This window comes from Clarias gariepinus, chromosome 1, assembly GCF_024256425.1.
Source record: "Clarias gariepinus isolate MV-2021 ecotype Netherlands chromosome 1, CGAR_prim_01v2, whole genome shotgun sequence".
NCBI lineage: Eukaryota > Metazoa > Chordata > Actinopteri > Siluriformes > Clariidae > Clarias > Clarias gariepinus.
The window spans coordinates 23194838-23218840 of NC_071100.1; the positions used below are offsets into that span (position 1 = coordinate 23194838).

The 24003-nt window shown below is 44.1% G+C and overlaps 1 long non-coding RNA gene and 2 pseudogenes across 1 annotated transcript; 1 reads left to right on the top strand and 2 right to left on the bottom strand.

The window, feature by feature from the left end:
* Nucleotides 1–8504: 8504 nt before the first annotated feature.
* On the top strand, nt 8505–9897 carry LOC128520769 (putative nuclease HARBI1; annotated as a pseudogene).
* Nucleotides 9898–10141: 244 nt separating this feature from the next.
* LOC128524778 (uncharacterized) lies at nt 10142–11106 on the bottom strand. Its single transcript, XR_008360616.1, has 3 exons — nt 10967–11106; nt 10708–10766; nt 10142–10568 (listed from the first exon to the last, which is right to left on the bottom strand). It is a non-coding gene; the product is annotated as an uncharacterized LOC128524778 (long non-coding RNA).
* A 416-nt stretch (nt 11107–11522) lies between these two features.
* Nucleotides 11523–23109, bottom strand: LOC128524633 (breast cancer anti-estrogen resistance protein 1-like; annotated as a pseudogene).
* Between the last annotated feature and the right edge of the window lie 894 nt (nt 23110–24003).

Genomic DNA, 24003 nt, shown 5'->3' on the forward strand with positions numbered 1-24003 from the left:
GTTCTGACTGCTGAAAGAATTATTGGCACTCCCGTGCCCACGCTGCAAGAACTATATACATCCAGAGTGAGGAAAAGAGAGCGGAATATCACTTTGGACCCCTCACACCCAAGCCACCTTCTATTTAAACTTTTGCCGTCAGGTCGACGCTATAGAGCACCAAACACTAAGACAGTCAGGCACAAAAACAGTTTTTTCCCCAGGCAATCTACCTCATAAACAGGTAAACATCATTCTGTCAATAAATATATGTGCAATATTGTGTACAGTACCACTGTGCAATATACTGTATAATACCACAGATTTCAGATATTTATGTAACTTATTTAAAAAGTATCTCACACCCTACTCCATTCGATGTCAATCTTTTTTTTTTTGTGTTGTGCTGTTTTGTCTTGTCATTTGTTTTTTGTCCTGGGAGCTCTGTCACTAAAACAAATTCCTTGTACATGCAAGTGTACTTGGCAATAAAACTCTTTCTGATTCTGATTCTAATTAAACAAACTGGATGTGTTTAGCTGTGTGTGTTATTAACCCAGTGTACACCAGTTTGATTGTAAATGTGACTGTTATGTGAGTGTAAGTGCTTTATCCTGGTCAGGGTCATGGTGGATCCAGAGACATTAAATTATTTAATTTCACATGTTTATGCTCATATTCATATTTGTGATGGCTATGTCATGTGCCCCAGGAACTTTAAAGGTGGATGGACTGAGCACTGTCATTTGATTTCCGCACAAGAGACGGCAGCTAAAGGACTACACAAGTTGCCAAGGCACTTTCACTTTCGTAGAGAGCCAGCCTTTACAATCCAGCTACTAAGGAGATTAAGGCCCCCTTTTCCAGCCGGGATCGCCACTGCGGTTACCAGAGGAACAAACCCCTAGTCAAACATCTCACACCTAAACAAATCAAACTTATTTCCCCTAGAATTCTGTGTTGCAGCCATCATCGGTTTCTGCACAACTAATACAAACACATAGCTACACACACTGGTCATATTCTGCTTGAGTGAAAATCCTGCAAATTTTATCACTAAGAATGATTGATTATAAACAGAGACGCTATTGTTTTGACTGATTTAATACAGTTTTTATTAATGTGTGATATGAAGTCTAACAATATATGAATTTCATGTATGATTATGTACAAGTGCAAGAATATTTCAAATACATTTACACATTCAATCACAGAACTTATACAATGTTCAGGAGGAAACAAACACCATTAAACAGTATCTCAAACTTTAAACTCACATTATAAACACACACACACACACACACACACACACACACACACACACACACACACACACACACACACAGTCAAGGATTCACCCGGTAATAAGTGGTGATTCCTAGTAATGGAGAAAATATTAGTTAAGGCTGTAAATTAAACTCAAGAGACAGAGCTGGAAACTTGCCCTTACCAAGATGGCGGCGTCACTGACGTGTCTGACTTAACTTCATGAGGTGTCTACGTACAGTCTTTAAGAGTTTCTAAGAGAAATCAGATTATCAACACAAACACTGAATAATCCAGTAACTGGACTAACATCGGTATTTATAGAAATCTAGAATAACAGCTTTAATCTGATTGTAAGTGCTGAAATCAGATGATGATGGTATTATTAGTGTTTAAATAAACACACTTCATTATAGACTTGACATGTTTCAACTGTTTATAGTTTGTTTATTTTATACACAATAACATTTAGTCTCTAATCTTAGTAAATACAAATTATTATTTTGGTTTTAGAAATGAGTGATGATTGACACACACACACACACACACACAATTCATTTAGAGAAATGGAAACTGTGTGTATGTGTGAAAAAGTACACGATTTTTTAAAGTTACTGAACTTCTCTCTCTTACTCACTCACACACACACACACACACACACACACACACACACACACACACGCATCCTGTAATGAGGTTTGATTCTGATTTTAAGTGCTGAAATAAAATAATGATAGCGTTATTAATTGTATTGATGGTATTATTAATGTAAACACACTCCATTACAGACTCGACATGTTTCAACTGTTTATAGAGTTAATGTTTATTTTCCCTAATCATATTTAATACAAATTATTATTTTGGTTTTAGAAGTAAGTGATGATTATAGCCAGCTGTAAAACAAACAGTATAAAATGTTAAACTATAATCAGATAAACTATACCACCAACTATAAACTATAAATCAGATGTTTATTCAGTAACAGCAGTGATGATCAGTGGATTATTGTCTACAGTCCAGAAGTATGGATAGAGTTTCTTAGAGAAAGACTGACCAGTGAAAGAGTAGATATGAGATCTGGACTCCACATCATAAAAGGAGACCAGACCCTCCTCATAATCCACAAACACCCCCACCTTCTCCACCTTCTCTCTCAGTGTGAGGGGGACAGAGGGACCAGCACAAGCCAAGTATTCATTCTCATTCTCCAGTCCCACAGTCCAGAATCCATCCCGAGGTCTTGGTGTAATCCACCACTTCCTTTTAACGCTTTCTCTCATCACTCCTAATATCCACTGGGTGTTCCCTTTGACCTGAACCTCATAATAAAATTTCCCTGAGGAGAAACTCTGCTTTCCCACAACACAGTAATCTTTAGTAAACCTCTCTGGTGTATCAGTGAGATTCTCCTGTCGTGTGACTCCATATGTCACTTGTTTTCCATCTGCAGACACTCTGAGTTCAGGATGAGCTGTATCAGGATCCAGAGTCACATCCACTGGGAGAAACAAACACACACACACACACACCGCAAATAAATTGTGTTTATGTGGAAATTGTTTTTTTTTAGTTACTGAACTTGCACACATAAAACAATCTCTTGTATCTCTCAATTCAAGATTCAAGATTGTGTGTGTATGTGTGTGTAAGAGAGAGAGAGAGGGGGGGGGGGTGAGAGATTGTGTGTGTGTGTGTGTGTGTGTGTGAAACAATCCTTTATTTTACAAATTTAAGTGTATAAAATGAGGTCAGTATTTTTGATTGATTAAGTAATGAGAAATAAAATAAATAAGTAAATAAATTAATATTTTAAAGACATTGGAGTTAAGTTTGTTAAACAAATTGTCACGGTTAAACACCAGAGGGCGCCATGCTCCCGAACTCCATTTTGTGTTTTTCTTTTGTTTGAACTTCATTTCCCAGAGTGCACCTCAGTCAGGTGATGGAAGCACACCTGAACCGAGGTAGCTAATTATGTTTGTTATAAATAGTCTTTTGTTCCGTTGTTTTTTGTCTGGCATCTGTTGACTTAAGTGGGTGTTGATTATAGTTTATGGTGTCATGCCATTTTCCCTAGCTCCTGGGGTCCGTTCTTCGTACGTCGCTAACTCAGTTAGCCGGATTTGATTGTTGTGGATTTGTCCTGATCTTGGATTGTTTGGTTCTTCGATGCACATTTGTTGTCATAGCAACATATCCGTAAGCTTGAACCTGCTCGGGAGCAGGTTTATTTCATGTAAACAGGATTTAACCTGCGCTCCTGCCGGGTTATAATTGGTTGAAATGGCAAGGTCACATCTGATTGGTTAAAGAGCACGACTGAGGCGGACTGACTCACGTGGGAAAAGAAAAGTATCTTGTAAATATATATATATATATATATACACACGTGTGTGTGTGTGTTAAAATACATCCATATATATATATATATATATATATATATATATATATATATATATATATATTGTGGCGTGGGCGGGGTTTTGATGGGCTACCATCATGCTTTGCGGGAGGGATTGTTTTGTGTTCACCCTGTTGGGAAAAGGTGTTTAAGTTAGTGGCTTCGGCCGAAGGTGTGTGTGTGGTTAGATGTGTGTTTTATGGAGGTTGGATGTGGTGGTTTTGTGTTTACGTGCTGAAAAGAGAAATAAATTACTCCCAGCCATTTGCATTGGGCAGCAAAGAAGCTCACTCGTCTCTCCAAGTTCCTGCGTGGCGGTGAAAAACGCTACATTTGGTGTCAGAAGTGGGATGGAGAGAAGCGGGTTGAAGCGCACCCCGGAGGAAATCCGGAGGATTCAGGAGGGTCGCCGAGTAGCAGAGCGGCTGAGGAGGAAGAAAACCCTCCCTGACGGGGCCAGCGCGAGCAAGGAGCGGCGACCGGAGCGGAGCGGCGCGCTTCGGGTTCCGGCGCTGGATTTCGGAGGGGATTCCTCCAGCGACGCAGCGCAGGAGCGAGCTACAGCTCCGAGCGCCGCCAGCCGGCGAGGCGACATGCAGCTGCGCCTGCCTGCCTACAACGGCGCCGTCGAGCCCCACGCGTTCCTCGCCCAAGTGGAGCTAGCCGCCGACTACGCGGGTTGGTCCCCGGCGGAAACCGCCGTCCGGGTGGCCCTCTCGCTGGAAGGCGACGCGCTCCGGGCGTTGGAGGACCTCCGGGCTGATGAGCGGAAGGACTGGGCGAAGCTGCGGGAGTCGCTCCACTTCCGGTTCGGCACGGGTGACCGTAAGGAGGCTGCGTGCGAAGAGCTAGCGACTCGCGAGCGGCGCGCCTCCGAGCCACTGGGGGCGTTTGCTATGGACTTAAGATCTCTCGCGCGCCGGGGCTACCCAGAATTTGAGCACGCCCAGCAGGAGGAGCTAGCTCGTCGCGCGTTCCTTCGGGGAATCCGGCCGTTGCGGCTGCGCGAGCACATCCGGTTAGCGGCACCGGCTTCCCTATCTGAGGCGCTGCGCGAGGCCTAGCGCGCCGAGCCCATCATGGCTGAATACCACGGCGGAAGAGCGGCGCGATCTCCCAGCCTCCGAGTTTCCGCGACGACGCCGAGGCCAGGGACCGTCGGACTACAGCTGCAACGTTCTTCGGCCCGAGGACAGCGTACCCCAGCCGCCAACTGTGGCCTGGACGACGTTTCGCTGCGGGCGCTCGTGGACACCGGCTCTACAGTTTCGCTGCTGCGCTGGGGACTATTGGGGCGCGGGACCAGCTTTGAACATTCGCACCGTGTCGGGGAGTTACCTGAAGATACGGGCCTGTCGCACAGTGCGAATACAAGTAGGTGCATTCTTTCTCATCCATTCTTTGAGGCAGACATAGAAGATGATTGTATTTTGGGGTTAGACATTTTGCAAAGGTGGGGTGCGGTACTGAATCTCGCGGACGGGACTCTGTGCGGTAACTTCGGGTTAGCTAGGTTGCTAGTGCCCAAAGCGCAGCCGGACGTGTTAGTAGCACGCACCAGGGGGGCGGAACTTCCGGTGGACGCGCCAGGTAAACATCCGGTAGCCGACCGAGTGAGGATAATGGCCGAGCTGATAGAGCGTAGCAGTGTGGGGCTAAGTCCGACACAGACCGACACCGTGAAGTCTCTTTTACACGAGTTCGCGGACATTTTCGCGGTAGACGAGCGCGAGTGCACTCATACCAACTTAGTGCAGCACACCATAGATAAGGGTAACGCAGCTCCTGTGCGGCTACATCCGAGACGGCTCCCATTAGCTAAACGGGCTATCGCCGAGCAGACGCTGCGGGAGATGGCCGACTCGGGCGTCATAGAGCCAGCGTCCGGGCCGTGGTCTTCGCCGGTTGTGCTTGTGCGGAAGAAAGACGAATCGTGGCGGTTTTGTGTGGATTACCCGCGGTTAAACGAGGTAACGCGCAAAGATTCTTATCTGTTACCGCGAATAGATGATGCGCTTGAACACGTTGCGGGCTCGGCGTGGTTTAGCTCGCTGGATTTGTGTAGCGGGTATTGGCAGGTAGAACTCGCCCCGGAAGCACGTCCTAAAACGGCGTTCTCGATCGGACAGGGGCTGTGGCAATTTCGACGCATGCCATTTGGCCTATGTAACGCTCCAGCTACGTTCGAACGCTTGATGGAGAAAGTATTGGCAGATATTCCTCGCAACCGGTGTGTCGTGTATTTGGACGATTTACTGGTGCACGGCAAGGAATTTGGGGTCGCGTTAGCTAACTTACGGGAGGTATTTTTAGCTATCCGGCGGGCGAACTTGCGGCTTAATCCCAAAAAGTGTCAGCTGTTGCGGCGAGAAACCGTATTTTTGGGACACGTGATTAGCGCCCAGGGGATTGCCACGGATCCGGCCAAAATTGCTGCGGTACAGAATTGGCCTGAACCGGTAAATGTGTCGCAGCTACGCACCTTTCTCGGGTTAGCCTCGTACTATCGCCGGTTCGTAAAGAATTTTGCCACGATCGCCAGCCCGCTACACGAGCTCACGAGAAAGAACCAGCCGTTTCGGTGGGACTGGGTGCATGCGCGAGCGTTCACCCAGTTACGGGAAGCTCTGGTTACGTCGCCTGTTCTAGAATATCCGGACGCGTCCCGTATGTTTATCCTCGACACGGACGCAAGCGATGTAGGGCTGGGGGCTGTCCTGTCTCAGGTGTCCGAGGGCAAAGAGCGTGCTATCGCCTACTTCAGCCGCGCGTTGTCTGGACCGGAGAGGAACTACTGCGTCAAGCGGCGCGAGCTGTTATATGGGCAGTCTTTCTTGCTGCGGACCGATCACGCTTCGTTAGTTTGGCTGCTTAGCTTTAAAGAGCCTGAAGGGCAGTTAGCGCGCTGGCTCGAGCGGTTGCAAGATTACGATTTTATCGTTCAGCACCGAGCGGGGAAACTGCATGCTAACGCCGATGCTTTGTCCCGCCGGCCGTGTAGCAACGAGCGCTGTCGGCATTGCGAGAGGCTAGAAGCGCGCGCGGGTGATTGCGACGTCGAGCACTTTTCGAACCCCGTGAGTCAGAACAGTCTTCCTGCGCAGTCCTCCGGAGCCCCCGTCGGTAACCAGCCGTCCAAGCCGGCGTGCAGCCGAGTTACTGCGGTGCCTAAACCATCGCCTGTAGCCGTTGCGCCGGTGCCGCAGCTGGACTGTGAACAGTTAATCGCCGAGCAGGAGAAGGACCCGGCGCTGCAGCAGGTATTAGGTTGGGTTAAAGCGGGCCGGAGACCGGAGTATAACGCGGTCGCCCACCTGGGCCTAGAGGTAAAAGCGCTCCATTCGCAGTTCGACAGACTATCGTTGCGGGGGGGCCTACTCTATCGCCACTGGGAGCGGCCGTGCGGCGCTGGCGAGTATTTTCAGCTGCTGGTGCCGCGGACTTTGCGGACACGGGTGTTAGGGATGGTCCATGGGCACGCGGGCGCGGGACACTTCGGCATAACAAAAACTGCTGGCCGGGCTGCCACACTGATAACGAACTCTTTGTGCACAGATGCGACGTCTGCACGGCAAAGAAGGGCCCTACCCAGCGCTCGCGAGCACCCCTGCAAGACTTTCGGGTGGGGGCACCTATGGAGCGTATGGGCGTGGACATTCTCGGGCCGTTTCCCATTTCCGATCGCGAGAACCGGTATGTGCTGGTGGCCATGGACTACTTCACCAAGTGGCCGGAGGTGTTTGCCGTTCCTGACCAGAGCGCTTCTACCACGGCTCGAGTGCTGGTGGATGAGGTGTTCAGCCGGTTCGGCGCCCCGGAGCAGTTGCACAGCGATCAGGGGCGTAACTTTGAGGCGGAGGTGTTTGCGGCGGTGTGCGAGCGCCTCGGGGTGAAAAAGACCCGCACCACGCCCCTTCATCCGCAGAGTGACGGCCTCGTGGAGCGTTTCAACCGGACACTCACTACCCAGCTCGCCGTGCTTACCAGCGCCCGGCAGAAGGATTGGGACAAACATCTGCCCCTCGTGCTGTGGGCCTATCGCACCGCAGTGCAGGAGTCCTCACAGCTGACGCCAGCGGCGTTAATGTTCGGTCGCGAATTGCGCACGCCCGTGGACCTGGTGTTCGGCCCCCCTCCACAAGTGGATTTACCTACGAAGCCGGGGTTGGATTATTTTTGTTCGCTAAAAGACAAACTGTTCCGTGTCCACGAGTTAGCGCGTAGACACTTGGCGGACGCTGGTATTGAACAGCGCCGCGTGTATGACACCCACAGCCGGGGACGAGACTTTGCTACTGGGGAGCAGGTTTGGGTGTATTCCCCTGGAAGGAAAAGGGGGCTTTCCCCTAAGCTTATGTCTCACTGGGTGGGGCCCTGCACGGTACTGGAACAGCTCTCTGACGTAGTCTACCGTGCACCCTGTTGGGAAAAGGTGTTTAAGTTAGTGGCTTCGGCCGAAGGTGTGTGTGTGGTTAGATGTGTGTTTTATGGAGGTTGGATGTGGTGGTTTTGTGTTGACGTGCTGAAAAGAGAAATAAATTACTCCCAGCCATTTGCATTGGGCAGCAAAGAAGCTCACTCGTCTCTCCAAGTTCCTGCGTGACGGTGAAAAACGCTACAATATATATATATATATATAAAATTATATATATATAATTTAAAAAATAAAAATAAAACTATCTATGTATATATGCAAGACACTTTAATTTTGTTTACTAAAATTATATATATATATATACACAACTAATTATATATATATATATATATATATATATATATATATATATATATATATATATATATATATATATATATGGATGTATTTATACATACAGTATATGTATTCAGGTGTGTGACTGTGGTCATCATTCGTGTGTTAATCGCCGTATGTGTCTAATAATATGAAACATTCTATCCCCCGATTGCGTCTATATAAGTGGAGGTAATTTTCTTAAATCTGTCGCAGCCATGTCTTGTCCGTTTATGAGAGAGCAGCCGGTTACCGAAGGTGCGAGGATTATTCGCAGAGTTTTTCAAATTCCTCGTGTATTGCGTGATAGACAAGATCCTTTGGCACAGCATGACAATATACTTATTGAGAGATACCGCTTTTCTCGTGAGGGTATCCTTTATATAATTTCGTTGTTAAACCCCCATGTGAAATGTTCATCTCGCCGGAGTCGAGCGTTAACAACCGCACAAACTGTGTGTATTGCCCTGAGGTTCTTTGCGAGTGGCACTTTCCTTTACACCGTTGGAGACGCAGAGAACGTGGCGAAAAGTGCTGTCTGCCGTGCCATTCGCAAAGTTTACTTGGCACTCAAAAAGTTTGTGAGGGTATATGTGTTATTCCCAAGCCACTTAAGACCCCAGGCTGTAAAACAGAAGTTTTTTGCCATTGCAGGTACGGTATAGATATTGTTGATAAAAAATAATGCAATTAAGATCATTCCAATAAGTATGAAGTGTGTCCCCAGGCTTTCCTAATGTGATTGGTGCCATAGACTGCACTCACATTCCTATCAAGGCCCCACCAGGCCCCAATGAAGGGGATTTTGTGAATAGAAAGGGTGTTCACAGTATTAATGTGCAGGTAAGTTTATATAAGGACTATTTAAACGTAATGGAATGAAAAAGTATGCCTTTGACTAAGTATGCATTTGACTGATTTCTAAGATGGTGTGCGATTCTTTGTGCCACATTACGAATGTGGAAGCCAAATGGCCTGGTTCAGTGCATGACTCCAGAATTTTCAGAGAGTCACATTTGTTCCAACGATTTGAACGTGGTAAGGGAAATAAAAAAGAGTGAAACTCAATGTTTTACGTACACTTACAGTAAGCTGGGGCTAACATAATGGACTTTTCCCATAAAACAGGTGATTACAATGGAGTTCTTATTGGAGACAGGGGTTATGCCTGCAGGCAGTATTTCATGACTCCATTCCCAGACCCAAACCCAGGTCCACAAGCCGATACAATGCAGCTCTAACTAGGACAAGGGCACGCATTGAAATGACCTTTGGGCAACTGAAAGGAAGATTTCAGTGTCTAAAAAGTCTGAGGGTTGCACCTGACAGGGCCTGTGACATTACTGTTGCATGTACTGTGTTACACAACATCGCCACCATCAGAAAGGAGAGGACCCCTGTGGTGGAGGTGCATCCTGATGATGACCTCCAGCCAGTGCACTTGGATCAACCTAGTGGAAAAGCTGCACGGGACAGAATTGTGGAATATCATTTCACATAAGTATTTACAAAATAAAAGAACACTGCACAAATAGTTATATTCTACTAGTTTTGTGTTTTATTTGAAATTCATCACATCTTTCATCTTTTGCCTGCATAAAGAGAGAGAGAGTGTTATACAAGGTCAACAATAGTAGGGTACCATGTGTGAAAGTCACATCACTTACTGTGAAGTTCCTTTTGAAGCAACTGAATCTCAAGTGCTATTTTTTGTTTTTATTGAAATATCCACATCAATTTGTCCTTCCACTCTCCGTTTCATCAGCACTAAGTATTCATTTTTAAGCTGCAGGTTTCTTCTGTACAAAGAGCGGATGTCACTCTGTGCCAGTTGTGAAGGGGAAAAAAATGTAAAAAAAACTAAACCCAAAACAAAAATGGAAACAGAAAAACTAAATGGGGACACCTCAATATGTGCCTTTCCCAACAAAATTCAATGACAAGTATAACACTGGGCACCTCAGTTTCACTTCTGTGCGTGGAGTCTTCTGGAGCACTTTCTATCGGCTTCTCTGGAGCCCTATCTGTGGACCTCTCCTGAGGTGGAGACTCCGGCACCTCACAAATAATAAATTACTGTCATATTACATACACAAAGATACATACACCTGTATCATACATTCTTACAAGTAATTCCTCCAGACACTCGTCAGACAGGGTTTCTTCACTGTCCTGTGCAATGGAAACAAATAGGTCATGACAAAAAGGTGTGCACTCAACTCAAATGTATAATAAAACTACTATTTGAGTAACTACTGTACTCATTCTACAGTATAATAATAAAAAAAAACACCACAAATTCTTGACTTACTACACATGCTTCAGACATCACTTGTGGGACAGGTAAAAGTGTGGGCGTGTTGTTTCGAACTGCACATAAGTGGCAAAACAGCATTACATGAACTATACTGTAAGTCATCCAAAGCTCATGTACAAATGTAGTATTAATTTATTCTTACTTATAATTTAAGACAGTTCAACTGACTAACACACATTTGTTGTTTAGACTTTAAGGTAGTTAGAAATCATTGCAGCTGTTGTACTTTTCCAATACAAATTAAATCAATTACCTGAAATAAAGGTGGTGCTGCTGCTGGTCCCTGGCTGTGGGTCTAAGGAGGTGTTACCCCCAGGGATGCCCTCCACAATTGGTCTCTTACTATTAAAATCCAGGGCTAGCTCTTCTGCTGGAGTATAGGGAGAGGGGACCACCACCTTTTTTTTCTGTTCCGCCTTTTCTTGGTTGCTAATCATGTAACACATTGATTTGCCAGTGTCTTAAAAGAAAAATCTAAATAACTACGATAAAGATTACCATTTTGTAAGATGTTCTTGTACTTTACTTTTTCTTGTTCCCATGTTCGAATGGGTCCACTGCTGGCTCTGACATTAAAGATGACAAAGAGATACAATTAATACAAATAGGAGTTGATATAATATTAAATATATCATATTATATATATATATATATATATATATATATATATAATCATTATATATACACACACATACACACAGTATCTAAATAAAATATCAAAGAACATGTAACATGGGCAACACTCACGCATTTAATTTGTTCGCTACTTTTTGCCAGCCCTCTCTTCTGGCTTTTGCAGCATTTGATGTGTTTCCCGGAGTCTTTATTAAAGTTTGGAATTCCCCGTAACCTTCTAATAAAAGCTCTTGCTCTGCTTGAGAAAAAAAATGCGCTCGCTCTTTTGCCATTTCGTCAACCAATCAAAGGGCTTGTGATGAGTGTTTCTACTGTCGATGCATATCGCCTTTTAAACCAACGCACGAACGCGCAATAATCCTAGACAACTCAATCCAGCCAAACTAATCATCAACAACAGGTGAGCTCGAAGAACCGATTTAGCCGGATTGTAATTAGCACAATGATCTCATCTCGGATGTGTCAATTCATCTCGGATGTGTCAAGCGACGTACGAAGAACGGACCCCTGGTTTGTTCTGGTCTTGATTCTGATCTGTTTATGTACTGTTATGTTTAGTCTTAGTATGTTCTGTTATCTCCTAGCCTGTTGTATTTAGTTCATGTTTAGCCTGTCATGTTTAACTCCTTGTCCTAGCATAGCTCAGGTTTAGTTTAGTTATCGTATAGTGTAGATCCCGTTTGCTTAGCCTTTGGTTTTTCTTAGGTGTTGCTGTCCCTTATTTCCCTTATGTAAGTGTTTATGCTGTCTTCCTTTATTAAAAGACTTTTCCCACATGATCACCTCTGCCTATACACCTTTCTAAAAGCCCACACACATCACCTATGACACATATATAGCTGTTGAAGTTTTTCAGTTTAGCTCTGGTGCAAAAATAATTTCTTCTACAGAGCACAGAGTCTCACAACACCATATTGAACATGGTTATGTCTTTCATATTTCTGTAATAATAAAAATCAATTAGGATTCTTTGTCTGTATCGCAGTCTTAACTTTGTGCCAGCTTGTTTTTCCTGCTCATGTCTATTTGCCATTGTGGCTTGACCAACGATGGAATTAATAAGCTGGAATATGAATCTGTACCTCTGAATGGATTTAAAACCAAAAATAAAAACCTGAAAGGTGAAATTCACATGCAGTGATTTAAAAAATGTTTTAATAGATCAAACAAGAACCACAATCTGGAAAAATGCATAAAAGCATGAAAAACTGCTTTTCTCTGTGAACAAAAGAGGCATTCTTTTGTGATTTTGGGATTTAAAATAGAGATAAAAGAATTCACAGAGATGTATCCATGTAAATTTTTTCCATTGGAGCTCAGCAGGTTTAAACAGTTCCCTCCACTCTGGTTCAATACGATTTTTAAAACCAGGTCCATTGCGCCATAGTGTGTCTACCTTCCCGTTCAGTGTTTCTTGTTTATGACTTTAACACAAGATCTGTACAGAACCTGACCAGGCACAGTCTCAAAATTCATCTCCCCCTCAGCCCTACACTCCAGGAGGGGGCTGCTGTACCCGTCTAGGTCTGGAGTGATGATCAGCTGTGGAAAGGGCTCCTCTTCTGGTTTTTCTTCTTCTGTAGTCCATCAGCTCAACTCTTTCCTCTGACATTAGGGTGGACCTCCAGTGATGCAGGAGTTCAAACATAATGTCAGAGGTGAGGTCTGGTCATGGTGAATGATCTGCTCCATTAACTTTGTCAGTCTTAGTTTGTAGTCAGTGAACAGTAGTGACACCGGGCACCAGTTCCTCCGGTGTGTCAGGTCTCCCTTTTTTGGCAGTAGGGTCATGACGGCTCTCCTGCAGCTCACTGGGAGCTTACCCCCATTCACACTGTCCTGTAAAACCTCCAACACATCCTGCCCTATTAATGTTCAGAAAGTTTTGTAAAACTCTACAAGGAGACCATCCATGTCTGGTGTCCATATCTGTGGCAGCTTGCATTGACAGCTTTGGTAGGTTTTGCCTATGACCACTCACTACTATACAGCTTTAGCTGTCTGCTTGTGAATTTCATTGGGCCCTGATACAAGATCCCCCGATTCTAATCGCATGGCATGGAGGATTCTTTTCTTTTGCTCAAGACCAAAAAAGAACTTGAAAGGAGCATCCATTTCAGCAAAGTATTTAAAGCATGAGCAGACCAGCGCCCCCTGTGCTGCAGTGCCCAATAGGTCAATCATTGTGGCTTTTTTTGTTTTTGAGGGTTTTAATGTGCCGTCATTTTCCTGTGGTCTGGGTACTTTCACTATTTCAGGTTCTAGAGCTCTCATAGATGTCTTTCGTGACATTGAGAGTGTACTGTTGACAAAATACTTTAATTTGTGCTTTAGTCATGTCCCAGCACTGCTACAGAGAGCCAAAATAAGTTTTTTGTGATTTAAGGCTGGTTCATAAACAAGTAAAAGACTCAGTAAAATTGCCATCATCTAAAAATGCACTGTTAAGATGTCAGTAGGCACTCTTAGGTTAATTTTTTTACTGTACCATGCTGTGGTCAGAAATGTCTACTGGAACAAGAAAACATTTTGTAAAAAAAGACAGTTGATGTGTAAAGCATCGAAAATGATCTAGTCTCGCCAGGGAGAGTGCGTTGTCCATAGAATGGGCCCATGTGTACCGTTTTTGTTTTTTTATTACATTTCTCTATACATCACTAAAGTCATGAGCCTCTGTTATCTCTCACATGTGCTTATGGGAGGCCATTTGAGGTTCTGTATGATTCCTGTCCAGATTTTCAGTTGTGCAAAAATACCAGCAGTGTTACAATCAGCAATTACATTGCTTAACACATTGTAAACACATTCCTCTCTACTGCCCTGCCCTGCCAGCAATTAAATTGTTAATTATGATGGCACATGAAATGAATAATCCTCATCTAAACTAAGAGGGGATAAAGAGTCATTGTAAATTACTGACGACAGATCTGGGTTGTGCAAACATAAAACTTCCACTAAGGATATGTTTGTGAATGTCTGTATGTGTTGTTGCTCACTCTCGTTACATTTGTAGAGATGACCTGCAAAGTGCCAGTTTCAGCCTGTGAGTCAGGAGGCGGCTCAGGCTTTCCCTGGATTAGGACACAGAATCAAAGCTCAGTTAACGTAACACAAACTACTTAACAGCAGCATGACAAACAACAGTGGAATCCATTCTATTCCATATTCAGCAACATACATCTCATCATGATCATCATTTAATCCAGCAGAAACACTCTATAATATGTATTTGGCATAACCCACATAGAAACTTACTTGTGGGTTCCTGGGGGGACTTTTGTTACCATTATTGATGCACTATGAGTACTAAATAGCTATCGTATAGATGGAGCTTGAAATAGTGACAATTGACTGGTCAAATGCAGTGTACACAGCTTCATGTTTCATATTGAGATGAGAAGAAAAAAACTAACACTTTAAGGCCTTACAATACCAGCACAAATTAAATTTTTTGGCTTATCCAGATTGGAACCAGTTTTGAATCAGATTGCTTTCATGTAGTCTGTAAAACATAAAAAAATATATATTTAAACCACATCCAGTGGTGGTCTCAGATTGGATTCCTAAGATGTGTCTCAGTCTGGATGCTCTACCCACTGACATCAGAGTTCATACTGTTCGTTATGTCACTCGCAATGTGATGCAGAAGTTTGAGTTCATGCGATCATGTAGTATGGACATAGATCAATGGTCGAAAAACAGGCAGAAAGGCAATGGACGAAATGGACCCCAATAAGACAATGATATTGACCTTCGTGTTATCCTTCTGTTGTTATAAATCACCAGTATTTGACGTCACACATCACACGTGCTACAGTGTATCCACGCCTCTGGCATCGTTACCGCGGCAACCAATGCAGGTAGCCTGCCACTGTGTCAGATTTGAGCTGCAAGTCTGAACAGATCCAAATCCGATCAGATCACTCTCAAATAACAGTGTGGACAGTCAGTCCTAAAGATCAGATCTGTGAAACATCTCGGATTTGCCTGCAGTCTGAACAAGACATTTTGCTTGTCAAGTATAATGAAAAACACATCATTAGATGTCAAGTAAAAGGCCTTGAAGCTGAGAAAACATCTACTGCTAATGTCACATGGGAAATGATGTCAACACCCGACAATCTCACATAAATTCTCCTGCTTCCACAGATAATTAAAGGGAAAAAGAAACAGAATATAAAACTTAAAAATGTTTTATTAAAAATCTGTACGAATAGCTGTAGATGTATCTCAGTGTATCAAAAAAAGTGACACAAGACACAGTGTGACCAGACTTCACAGTTTGCTCACTGCTTGCTTTGTCAAAATTCTGTTAAAAATGCAATTCCATCTATTACTGTTTGTCAATTTTTTCCCTACTTCTTACTTTAGTGGTTAATTTTTGGTTTTCAGCTGCAACTCCCTCAAAATTTCTCAACCCCCTCCAGACCCAGACTACAGCAAGCTCTACTTTCTGTGAGCTGCTACTGCTGTAAACATATTACATCGCTGCCACTTCTAGCATGACTTTATCATGCACTACTTCTATCAAGCGCACAAAAAAAGAAATGTGCCATTAATGACCACAAATAAACAAAACAATGGTCTATTTCACGCTAAGGAGCGCCACGCACCGACACACTAGGCAGATTTTTTTTCTTTTGGCTCAGTGTACTGCCTTTCCTTGCAGCCACATTGATTTTCATTTTCATTTTTAATACCATTTTATACTATCCCACTAAGGAAGATGAACAATTAGAAGACTTTTGGTTTTTGTTATTCATACGAGGACGTGCAAAGTGACTTTTGTACAAAGACATTTCACCACCGGATTGCGTGTTTTAAATGGGTGATTTTATCACATGATATTGTGAAATCATACTATGAAATTTTAAACGATAACACCGCTATTCAGGAAGGAGACAAAACAGGATTTCCATAAATAAGAAAATAGATAGCAGGAACTATAGTGACAAAGCATTCTGGAATGTGACATGAAAGTGACACAATAAAGCCATGTCCTAACCTGCAGCTTGACGTATCCTACGCTGTCTCCTGCAGGGTACACTGGAGGTGCAGGAGTTAGCCCGATCCCTGCATACTCGTTCCCTTGCTCGTCCTCACTCATCTCTCCAGCAAGGGAAAGTGATGCAGGCGCTGGAGGCAACGGAAATGCAGGAACAGAAGGAGGAGGGAGCGGGTGCTCCTGGATCCAGCTACCCTTGCGAGACCCCATTCCTCCTGACATGGGCTTCACCCCTGCAACCGGCAACGCGGGAAGTGGCCTCCGTGAGAGAGACTCCTGAGAGGGCAGACGCGGTCTTGTTTGGCTCTGCAAAATGGTGGAGGAGTCCTCAAGAGCTCGGCGGACCATTGTGAGCAGACTTTCAGCCGTAGGAGATGCACTACACACCGACAGTGCAGGAAGGAGGTCTGCAAGACGAGACCATGCCTGCTGAAGAGAAGGTGGGATATCGCCAGAGTGACCTGCTTTCCATACTGACAAAATTTCGGCCAGCGATGCGGCCAGGTCCCGTGAAGGTGTGGCGGCGACTGAGGCGGAGCTTAGAGCTGACTGTACGAGAGACGAGAGAGAGCTTTTCCACTGGATGTCACCCGACCCGGTGCTGGATGCAGAAAGACGGCATGCAGGAATGTCCACTGTGAGAGCGGGCATGTCATAAATGCCTCCATCTGCTTCAGAGAAATCCTCGGATGCCAGTTCCGACTTTCCAGGACTTGGAATAGAGTAAACCTCAGCGTTTCCCCTTGCTTCCATTGGCATTTCACCAGAGTCTAAAGGCAGACCTGGAAGACTGGGGACACTGTAAACGTCTTCTTCTATGTCTTCGCTTAGTGAAAGTGATGCCGGGACATTGTAGGTCTCCTGCTCAAGGTCTGAGGGTGGATTCAGAGCATGGGTGGGAACATCATAAATCTGGCACATAATAAAGTGTAAAGAAGGAAGTAGAGAGCGAGGAAACAAGAGAAGAAGAGAGAGGATGTTATTCACATGAACTAGAAAATTGCTCTTATTATACCCCCATAGCCATCTGTCAATCATAGCTGCCACTATGTTGAAAACAATCGCCTTTTTCACAAAGTCACTGTTTTAAAGCTGAACTTTCCCCATCTTCCTAACACTGGGGGCTGTGTATAAAGGCTAAACTGTGCTCTATTTCTTCACTATTGTAATTTCCAAACAGACAGCTGGCTCTATGTGCTTTCCCTGCAATGACGCAGGCTCTGAGCAGCCTTGTTGGGAGCTCTTGTGGCTTAATGTTGGCCCTGAATAAGAGCACGTACATGGAGGCTGTACTTTCCACTGCCTTATTAAAGGAAAAAAAAAAAAGAATCTCTGGATTAACAGGGTGTGTCATTAAACTTCTGTAAGCAGTAATTACTTATTTATAGATGTAATGATACTTCTGTTAGAGATGGATAAAAAGGGGTAACTTTTCAGGCATAACTGTGGTAGCTGCAATCGAGTGTCACACCAGCAAGTCCTCTTAAGACAGACGGGTGTGACCAGCTGAACGAGAGGAAGGCGACAGACAGAAGGGATTAGCTCAGAGCAGTGAAAAACAGGTGTGGCCCTGAAATGGAGGAATGACTCTTTGCTTGTGAGAGAGGCATAACTGCTGTTGGGAAGTGATTATATGAACAATGAACAATTTGAAATGCTGATAAATTAAGAACACTTTACATGGAAACTGCATCATGTCGCACATTTACCTCTGATCCCTGTTCATTGTGTAAAGGGACAGCACGAGGGGTGTTATAGATGCTCTCGCTTTCCTCGGCAGATAGTGCGGGGACTGGCTGCTGCCATCTGTTTGTAGGAGGAGTGTCATACACCTGTACAAAGGAAAAAGAACATGAGGACTAATCCAAGTCTTGTAAAAGCTGAACAGCAAAAACTAGTCACTTATTTAGTCAAACAATTTAGGCCGTTTTCACACTAGACACAAGTGATTTGTACCATGCCCAGGAACAATTGCCCCCACGCTACCCAACTGGCCAGTGTTCACATTATTTTTGCTTTCTGTTCTCAGGTACACTCGCTATTTACACTCTTTGATACAGCATATGTGGCAGCATGAACCTACATCGCGTCTAAACAGTAAGAGATTATCTACTTTCGTGTTCATGTACAATTGGCTTCCATATCTAATTTGATCTTTGCCCAAATATGCTGTATTGTTCTTGAGACCACTTTTTGCAGCAGACTTGGAAAGATTGTGTTCTCACTAATCAAAATAAACCAGACTTTAAGATCAAGTGTTCTTGGAAACGAGCATGGGGTCCAAATGTGAAAACACAAACCGACCAAAAATCCATTTATGATTTCTGATTCACTTTTTTAAAAGATCATACTGTCAGGCGTGGGACTGAAGAAGGGTGAACCCAATAGCAGACTAAAAGTGTTTTTTTTCTTTATTGAAAAGCACAAGGGAGTTTTAACATGTAGAAGAGATAGGAGAAGGGGAGAATAAGGTGCTTGTGAGAGAACGGGATGAATGGGGAATCTCCTGTGACGTGAAAGGAGGCGGGTCGATGACGTAGGGGGGAGAACCCCACAGTCCGGAAGTCGAAGGTGAAGCGGGAGTCTCCTGTGATGCGTGGGTGGAGGATGAGAATTTGTGTGTGTAAATGCAGTGTTTGGTGTTTTAGGAGTTTGTGTCTGGCAGAAAGTGAATTCCCACTCGTGTTGATAAAACTCCTTCGTCCGATCTCCGCGAACGCGAAAGTGCACGCAAGCACACACACGCGCGCACACAGCCTGAGAGGAATAGTGCAAGTCGAGGTCGGAGAGGCAGGCAAAGTTGGTGACCAGTAATCCAGCCGCGAGAGAAGTTATATGATCCAAAACGTGATCCAAACTCAGAGTAGATAAACAGACGAGGTCATACACATAGACGAATCCAAAGTGAGCAAATCCGGAAGGTGAAGCACGAAAGCAAAATCCAAAACAGGCAAGGTCGAAAACACAAATCCAGGACACTAGGAAATTTCACGAAGAAACAAGACGAGAGGCACGTAGTAAGATACATCGGCAAGGTGAGGAGCTTTCTGCATTACTTTTAAAGTCCCTGGCTGATTGGTAACAGATGTGCTCTCGCCATTGGCGCAGAGTGTATTAGCAGGAGTTATGACTTAGATGTGCTGGGTTGATCAGACTGGCTCGTGACACGATGCTCCACAGACAATGTGATTTGATTTTAAACAAGCTTTCGTACAAGTAGCTAGCAAACAGCTAGTTAGTTAGATTGTTTTTTGGTGAGCTTCATATGACTATGAGTAATTAACAGTAATTAACACTGTTTCACTTTAGAAGAGAAAAAAACAACAACCATGCATCTTGGTACACTTCCAAGGTATTAAATGCTGCAAGATCTATTATCTAGTTCACCTAGATAAACTCAACCAAACAAAAATTTGTTGATGAATATAAAGACAGCATTAAATAAATATAACAAGGTGAGTCTGGTTTAACAATATTAACAATCACTAGAACAGCAGACGTCCATTGTAATCTACCGATACAAACATCTTCCAGGTAAGTCCTATTTAACTATTAACATTTAAATATGATGTGAAACTGAAACAGCATGGAATAAGTGTAAAACAATACAATTTCCTTTACCTGATCGCCATGTGTTCCATCATCAGAAAGTGTGCACTCCGTCTTCATCATCTTTATGTCCTTCTTCTTCCCACCATCTTTACTTATCTGACGTTGTTTCTCCTCCTTAGCAGTCTCCGTAGGAGGACCTGCCTGCATAGTGGGTTTTGCAGCAGATGATGTTGCCTGCCCCTGAGGTAAATCCTTCCGGGTCACACTTCTAACCGACGGCGCTGGTGGAGGAGGCTTACGTCCAAAATTGGCAGGCCGCATTTCGCACAACAAGAGGGGATCCTTTTACGGAAACCTGTGATGTTTTTCCACGACCCACCGGGGGAGTGGCACACTGACCCTGTGCTCTGGCAGATGACCTGCTTGTTGGGGGTGTGTTTACATTTTGTCCCAAGGCAACCGATACCACAACAGACCCAGCAGATAGCTTGCGCTCGGCTTGTGGAGTCCTAGTTATGGCTGTCCCTGGTGCACTCGGGGTCTGGTACATTCCTGGAAGTTCCTGACCTGTTTTAACTTGACTGGTTACTCCGTCTTGAAGCACTGGCACTGAAGCCATGTTAACCGGAGTTTGATAAAAATCCTCACCTGGTAAAACTGCCACAGTTGGCCGAGGAACCAAATAACAGGCATCTGAATGGCCTGTGATGCTTGAATCTCTTGGGCTCAGATAAGCAGCCTCGCTTCCTGTTTCAACGGTAGATCTGGGCACAGCACTGGGTGACAGGTACACTGAATCAGAGGCACCCTGCGATCTGTAAGGTGCCCCTAGTGGTGCTGTTGTGGCAGGAGTCTGATATACTGAACCCGCTTCTCCTGTCCGTCCTCTAAGGGAAGGTGAGCGTGGACGTCCTTCAACTCCTATATCTGCCCATTCTGGCCGTGGCCTAGCACCAGAGCTGGAGTGGGAGCGTGGACGACTACCAGATCCTGATGCCCCTGCAGGTCTCTGCTACACCCCTTCAGCTAGGCTTGAAGGAGAGAGATACACTGGGTCCCTATTAATTAATTAACCCCTCCGTCCAGCCATTAACGTGTCCCTGCTGAACTGGAGAGAGATAGACTGAGTCCACACTGGGGGCACGGTGGGCATCCGGTGCTGTCTGGAGGAGCCGTAAGCGGTTAGCAGGGGCGATGCCTTGGCGCCCGTGGAGGGAGCAGAGCCACCACCCCGGCCCACCATCTTGCTCCTGCTCCAGCACCATCAAGATGTCACCTTTCCGAAAAGCCAGCTCCCCTGGACTCTCAGCCGCATTATCATATAACGCCTTTGCTAGCACCGTCTGAGAAAGAAAAATGGAACAAAGAAGGAAAGATAGAATTAGATTGGCACAATTTGTTGTATAGAAATAGACAAAACATAGTCATGGAGAATACTGATACAAATCTAGACATGGAACAGAGTGATAAAAAGCAAAAAGGGGGTGTGGTGTTCACTGTATTTACTACAATTAGGGGGAAAGGAAAGCGATGAAAAAACTACATTGGAAAGACTACAAAAGTAAAATAAAAGTTCAAATTTAAATTAAAGTCGATAAAGTAAGAGAAAATTTATGCAATCACTGAAATCAATCAGAGAAACCTAAAACTTCAACTATTTTATGCAAAGTACAGGAAAAGTTTGAAGAAATTGGCTGCATTAAAAGTTTTAAAAGGAAGACAAGTCTTGGTTGTACATGTGGATACTCAGTGCATATGCAGGGACAGTCAGCCGTGTCACACCACACCAGCATACCAGAAATGCCATTCATAACACAATTTGGCGAAGTAAATCCAATGTGTTCGGATTTAAAAAGTCTTAAGTCAGTTTAGCCAAGCTCACTTTGCAGAGATCCACCTCAGCTAAATACTGCACCGGTTAGACTTGCACAAGTTCTACTGGCAGAACAGGACTAAACCAAGAGGACAAACAGCAAGGCAAGCCAAACATACGGCCTTTCATACAGAATAACACTACAGTTTACACGAGTTCAGCAGATTACACTAACAACTGGCCATGAGATAAAATGACCTTGTTTTTCTGCTTGCTTGACAAACAGAAACCGACAGAAGCTGGAAAAAGTCTGTTGGAGGTCATAAAAAACAATTCTTCCTTTCCATTACTTCTAATTGTAGAAAGTGGCTTCAATTCATTAAGAAGGTGTACAAATTAGGAACAGCTGTTAAGTGTATTCTCGGAGGCTGTTAAATAAATCCGAGCCATTTCTGTAAAAGATATGATGCCTTTATGCTTTCTGTGTTAAAACCTACTTCTGAGCGTACAGATACTAAGGTTTCGCAGTCGAAAAAAAAGGTATGTGTCGGGCGACTCTCCATTAGATCTGCAGTATTAGGGTTATGCAGAATAGTCTATGCAAATAGAGTCATGAAGTCAAATGAGCTACTCTGAGGTTGCAGGTTGTTAGGGATGACTTTTATTCATCAGCACACTTTACTAGAGCCACTGAAAGATCAGTACTGGCTCGACTGACTGACAACTGGTTACTAACCCTATACATATGGTAAGTGTGACTTTCCTGGCTGCTTTTATTAAAGCACAATAGAGTCGATACGTAGATGAGAGAGAGAGAAAGGGAACAGATGATAACGAGAGGAATGAGCGGGGGAGGGGGTTCCACATCTGTCCCCCGGTTTTAGGGGTCCTTTTGTCATCCCTCATTTTCACTGGGTTGAACTACTCTGGGACAAGCTGAGCCCCGATCACTTCTCCTCCTCTCTCCCGGAGGGGTTTCAAACGATTGGTCCCAACAGGAGGGGATTTAACAGCGGTGAACGGTAAATACCAAAGTCTGCATGTTAGACTATGTGCTTTCAATAATAAAAAAACAACAACAAACAAACACATAAAAACACTTACAGAGAGAGACATGACTGCCAGTGATTTCTGTATCAAAGCTCTGTATCAAAGCTCAGTCCGGGTGTGTGCTGGTTCTGGACAAGCCTTTTTAAAAATGTTTTTTAAATATCCTGGTCACATATAGAATGTGTAACCCATGTGTACGTCTGTCAGAGCCAGGCGTTGACTCAGATGTCCCGGTGGTGTAGACTGGCGTGATGTCAAAACCACTTTCCTTGCATTAAGTAGAGTTGATTGCTTACTGCAGATCTTCCTCGCCGCTTCACACCGTCGTCCATGACTATATCGCCTGAGCTCAACCTGGGGGATATAAAAAAAAGCTGATGTTTGTACACTTTTCAAAATATTTCATTTAAATAAAATACAATCTCAGTGTGTAGTGTGACCGTTCTTGATCTGGAAGGCTTAGGCAGCAACTCAAGCACAAACTCAGAAATCTCTCATAATGTTTTTTTTAATTTTGACATCAGCAGGTACCAAACAAGATTTCAGCAGGTTAACTTTCCAGTTGAATTAGAGCAGGGTAAGATGAGAACAAAGGTAACAGACAATTGGCTTCTAACCCAACAGAAACGCTGTTTGCCTACAGGGGGAAAAAACCCAAAACAAACAAAAAAAAAAGATCTCTCTCGTTTGACTCAACAATGTAAGCTATATAGTTGAGGCCCCTCCTCTCCAATTCAAATAAGCCAATAACAGCAAATCTTACTTTTGATTGACAACTCCATTATACATAAATTTTCACTCAATAATTTGCATGATCTTCATTATCATTATACAAACATTACATTATACATTTTCTCAAACTCTCTTTTCAGAAAGATAATACCGAGAAATTCAAAAGACAAACATTTTAAATACATTTTCAAATTCTCATAGACTAGACTCCACCCCCCCCACATGGATGACATGTATAGGGCTTCCTGTTTGCGGGCCAGCCCCTCCTATTTCACAGGAAAAGGTAAGACAAAGAAAACCATGAATATCAAGCAAAAATACTATTTTAACTAACAATGTCTTTTAGAAATACCACCACTTTACAGGAGCAAATGAAAGGCAGTCACACTGGAATGTGCACCTTCCATGGGACTGTAAAAAAAAACAATAAAATTAATAAAAATTGTTTCAAACACAACTTGGTGAGACCATTATTTCATGTTCAACATACTCCATGTATCAC